Genomic DNA, 6,000 nt, shown 5'->3' on the forward strand with positions numbered 1-6,000 from the left:
ATGTGTATATATGATTTTCGACCTATTAACCCTTCATACCAAGAAACTATTTAGTCAAGCACAGTGAATGCATAGGAAATTTCCGTCTTACTCCAAAATATCTTCATCACTTGTTCAACAATTTTATTTTTTTTTAATGTGCCCCAAAGCTCTATTTTCTTATATTACTTCTGTGTTCAAGAAAATTTAAAGACCTTGAAACAAGGTAACAGCTTTCACATAAATAAAAAGCTATTGGAAAAAGGAAGACAAGTATTTGGTCTTTATTCCATTGGCCCAAAAGTAATGGGATTAATTTGCAAGCAGGGATATTTAAGTTAGATGTGAAAAAAAAAAGATACGGTTTTATCTATTGTTAAGGGTAATTAGGCTTTGTAATACACAGTCCAAGGAGCTTTTAGAATAATATAATTGACATCCTCTTAAAAAAGATAAATTAAATAAGTTAGGAATACCTTGTCTGCAGCTGATTCTGTCCTAGGGCACAGAATTCAATTACATAATACCTCAAGTTCCTTTCCAGGTCTATTTTATGTGTTTTGTAACACTGAAAATACTGAGGTAATCATATCCACTTTTCTATCACAGTACAGGAAAACAAATAGAAGGAATTGATGTACAGTAGGACACAGAGCAGTATCAATTACAGTGTCTGGTCTCCATTTTAGTACATGCTGGCATGGATTTCTGAAAAGCCTTGTCCTCATTATCTTGTTACTACCCTACTGTGTGACAGAGCCACATGGCTGTGGGGCTGAGAGAATATCAGTAATGACAACAGAAAAGCCTTTTAGCTGTTTGCTGTAATTTGAGGGATATTTAGCAAAAAATAACAATCAGAATGTTCTAGTTTGTTTTTTTCCTCTCTCTTGATAATTGTGCCAGTCTATCCTGACAAGCAAAACAAGTTTGTGTTGGTCATTTAGTTTTTGTTTGCATTTTTTTTCTGACCAAAGAGATACATTGATTAATTGTGCAAAGTCTCTAATATTGCATCCTAAATGCTATCCAGCTTGGACAGTGTGAAACTGCATCATTACTTAAGCTAGAATTGCAGCTACTTTGACATAATTTATGTCTATATAAGACTTTCTTTATGCTTATATAAGACTTTCTGGTGAGTTATACTACCATAAATCTTCATATTCTACCACGTGCCAAATTTCATCGGGGGATTCCAATTTGAAGAAGTAAATGTAGTTTCAAAATGCTCCAAAATTAACTGAAAAGAGCATTTCAGAAGCTGAACTGATTACAGAAGCAAGGGGAACACAATCAGCTAGCCCATATAGCAAAATAAACCCCACTGTAGGTTTTTGTTTGCATTATAGTAGCCTATACAAGAGAATAATTTAGCTCTGCTAACAGTATTTCCAAACGTATTTTTTCATTAATTATTATAATAATTTTTAACAATCAAAGCTTTTAGTTTTAGTCATCCAAACCTTCACCAAATAATTCAAGTATGCTGCTAAATTTGGTATAATATTTAACTGAACATGATTATATAACTACTAAAAATATGTATTTCTTGTCTCTGACTTCCAGTGGAATAAAATATGTGTAACGTGAAACTAAGAACTATTCCTCCACACAATTTTAGTTATGAAATTTGAGTTTGTAAGGTACTATCACTTCCAATACAATATTTTTCAGTTAACATATACTTTGAGTTCTTTAGTAAAAAAATCCATGTACTCAGTCTGAAAGGAAAATACCATGTCACCAATATTCATGATGGTAATAACAAAAAAAATTGTGTATTTTTGAGAAAGTTGTCTACAATATCCGTGGGATTCAGGAAAAAAGTATTGCTTTGAGTAGGCATGTAATTATAGTTTTCTTATAGTCATGCCATATGAAATGTCTTAAAATCTGACTATTTACCATACTCTAATATTTGTTGTCACTACAAATGCTATTTATTGTAAAATTCTCTGGTATTCACATTCTCTGAACAGAGAGAGACATGATTCTCTCTTCCAGGATTTTTCCTGGGAAGCTGTGAGATGCAGTGAGAAAGCTCAGAGAAAGAAGAAAACTATTCTTATCTCTACTTGCTGCTCCTGCTGTTTGGCACATGTGGAATGTGTTACGGAGATTGTTTACCGATGAGGGATTTGTTAATTTGACACCAATGACGGTGTTTGGGTTGATTGGCCAATTGGGTCAAAGCTGTGTTGTGACTGTCTGGAGATAGTCATGGGTTTTTCTTTAGTATCTTTTTAGTATGATATAGTTCTAGTATATAACAGTATTAATGTAATATAATTTAGCTTAATAAAAGCAATTTATTCAGCCTTCTGCAACATGGAGTCAGAGCGCGTTATTCTCCACACAGGGGGGTCGCACGGTTTTGATAAAATTCCTCTTATACTGGGTAAGACTTGGAGAATGGCCTAGAGTCTCTATGAGGTAACATTAACATTTTTGTTTCCACAGGAACTTTTCCCTTTGTTTTGCAACATACCTAATGATAAAAATATTCAATAGCTTTGCTGAGCAGACCTTTTTCTTTGTACAGCAACACATGCATAGATTTTCTTATGCTTGTATCCCATGGTTATGAAATTTTCAAATTTGTAACAAATGCTTAAGTGAATCAAAGTTCAGCATGTCATTGTTTACAATGCTGTCATAATGATTCATTACTATATGGGTGCCTCTGATACAAAAATCCCCTGAAGGAGCTTCCCAAACTTCTGTCACTCTATCATTTTCTTTCTGTAAAGAGAGTTATCTGAGTTCAATGATTTGAAAAGCCAGAGCAATACTCAGCTTTGTAATTGGTAATGTTCTCACCATGCCCAAGTGTTTCCAGGTTCCTTTGCTTAGAAATATATTAATTGGTTTCTCAGTTTGTATGCAGTTCAACAGCATGCCATAAATGTAATAGTCATAGTTCACCTAAAGGTATGCTGAGCAAGTTATTTACATTAACCACTCTATTTTAAGATTTATCCTAGAATGCATCTCTTCTCATATTACCATCCATGTTGTGAATAATAGAATAAAAATATGAAATTTAACTGAATTAAACAAATAACCTAGAAAAAGAGAGGATTAAAATATTAACTATTACCTCACATTTTCCTAAATGTTTAAACTAAATTAACTTAATTCTTATTAATTAATCTGAAGTACAGATGGAAATAATGATATTTTTTTCCCACTGCTAAAAGAAACCTCATACCTACAATTATTTTAAAGTGAATTTTAAATGGTGAAAAATTTTATTTCTCATCAAGAGAAATTATCTACTCATATTTTCAAAATTACTCTTTATCAGGTACATAAAACACATTTTAAAATAGGATAAAAAAGAAAAAAGAGAAAGAAAAATCACTTAAGGAAATTATATGATTTGAATATGCAGTGAAAATAGATGTTAAGATCAAAGTATAAGACACTCAAAATATAGTCACTTTGAGCACATCAACAGTAATAAACACAGCATAAAATGTACATAATGTACTACAGTTATATTTGAGTGCTTCTTTGTTCTTTCAAAGAAGTGCTAGCAAAATCTATGGTTATGTTTAGATAACTGTTTATGCTCTACTCTGCTATTTTCATTTACTTGGAATGCTGTCAAATTTCACTGGGAGAATTCCTAGGTTTTCAAAATTGCAGCTGGTGTAGCTTGGCATAAGCTCATTGAAATTTGTGAGCGACATTTCTCTAACCTCCTACACTGGCTGTTGGATCCATATCTACGCTGGAGTCATTCTTGTTCCATTTTGATTTTTGTGTCTGGGTTACATGTAGAAAACCTTTTAAGTAAATTATATATTTGATATCTATATAAAGGAGTTCCTTTAAGTGGAAGAAGTTAGGCATACTCAGCAACAAAATGATAGAAATATTTTCTTCTTGACAATGAAAAAGTTTGTCAGAAGCGTCATGAACCCTTTTATTGCATTTCACTTGATGAAAAGTCTTTAATTCCACCTTGATGGAGAAATATCCTTTTAAAACAGGAGATTACATCAAACAATAGACTTAATTAATGGGAACAATTGGTTTATGTTGTATGGAAGAAATAAAAAAATCTGCATCCATTATTTATGCTTGACATATTTTTCCTTGATTGATAAATAATTCCCCAAGTTATTTTATTCTTCATGCATTGTGACTTCACAAATTAAGTCTATGTTTTTATATTGTTTTGACTGACAGCTCTCCAGATTTAAAACTCACATTCATGTAAGATAATTATTGAATTTTGGCAAATGTGAATTTTAATTCACTCCTGCAGCTGATGGAAAACTGCAGCTTTGTGTTGTTTTACCCGGACACGGGCAGGTCTGGAGAGCCCGGCTAGGGTACTGTTTCTTGGCGGGACCGGGGCTGCCACGTGGCCCGGGCGCTGTCGCGTTCCGCGCACCGGGGTCGGGCTGGCCGTGCTCTGTGGCCGGTGCTGGGATGAGACAAAGAGGTGAAGGAGGCACACCCTGCCCTTGTGGTTGGCTGGAGAGCTCTTACTGTTGCGTGGAGCTGCGATGGAGAACAGCGGCCGCTCCCTAGCGCCGTGTGGACAAAATGGCGACGGGACTGAGGGCGCGTGGGGTTTTATAGGGGGCGGGCCAACGGGGGTGGAAGCCCCCCTCGCCCAATGGGAACAGACAATGGGGGAGTGACATAGACTGCGGTAACCAATGGAGACACGACAGGGCTGTGTACAGGGTTCCGGGACAAATAGGGAATGCAGGGATGGGGTAACAGAAACAGAACTCTCAGGAGTGGACAGGGGGGTGACCACAAGACTGGCATGGTGATGGTCCAATGGTGAGTGACCCAGAGCAGACCACCATGGGGCAAACATGGGGGTATACAGGGGTACACCGAACCGGCTAACTAACATATATCAGAACCCCTAACTAAACCCAAACCCGGGATGCAACAGAAAACAATTCTGTATATTCATATTTTGAAGTATAATTGCTTGTACATATAGAAAGTTTGCTTTTCTGGTGTTGTCTTCTTGAACAGTATAGATGAATTAAGATCCTGCAGAATGAAAATAAATAACAAATGAAGAGGACCTGGAATTCTATACCATTCTCCAAGAATGCAACATAATGTGACACTAAATTACTAAGTCAAACTTTGCATTTTACTAAATCAGCTCTGTTTGGTAGTAATCACAACTGCAGTCATAGTCTTAGTAGTAGTTTGACTAAAATGTGTGAATAAATGTACCTCAGAAGTCAAACACTGAAGACAAAAATCCATTTTCCAGCATCACACTTTCTTGAGTATGCAATGAAAGGAGTGGAGTAAACTACAGGGTCATATCAAACAGGGTACACAAAGCAGTGGACATGTGTTATTTGCTGCAGGCATTTATCCTGCAGGATGTTGACACAAAGAATGCATCCAGGAGTATTACACAAATGTGGTCTATTAAATAGAAGAAGCAAATGTATCTCTTACATGTTTCAGAGTATAAAAAGGAAAAATACAGAGGCTGTGTATCAGTTAACAAGTATTTCAAATCACAACACATTTCTGTGAAAATGTTTCCTAATGACCTTGGTTAAAAATTAATTTTAATTAAGATAAAATTCAAAAGAACTTAGAGGTTGCTTCAAACCTTATACTTCTCTTCTGTGAAATACTCCAAAATGAAATCACAAAACTTATTCAAACATGGGATGAATAAGAAGGTTTGAAGTATGCCAAAACCTTTTTACATCAAAAAGTGCAAACTTATGCTTCATTTGTAAGACATAGAAATGCTCCCAGAACTACTTCACTGCTAAGACCACCCCTCCCCATCCACCCCCCTACAACCATTCCAGAATATCAAGAGGTTCAAACTTGTATTGAAATTGGGTGGCAAAGGTTTAGTTGGTAGATGAGGGGAAGAAAGGGAGAGGCCAGGATAGGTTACAGTGGCAGCTTCTGAGAGAAGTGCTAGAAGCTTTCCCCTTGTTCAACAGAGCCAAGTGACTCCAGAACAGACCAGCTGCTGGCCATCAGCTTGCCCATCAGAGA

This window comes from Vidua macroura, chromosome 3 (assembly GCF_024509145.1).
Source record: "Vidua macroura isolate BioBank_ID:100142 chromosome 3, ASM2450914v1, whole genome shotgun sequence".
NCBI lineage: Eukaryota > Metazoa > Chordata > Aves > Passeriformes > Viduidae > Vidua > Vidua macroura.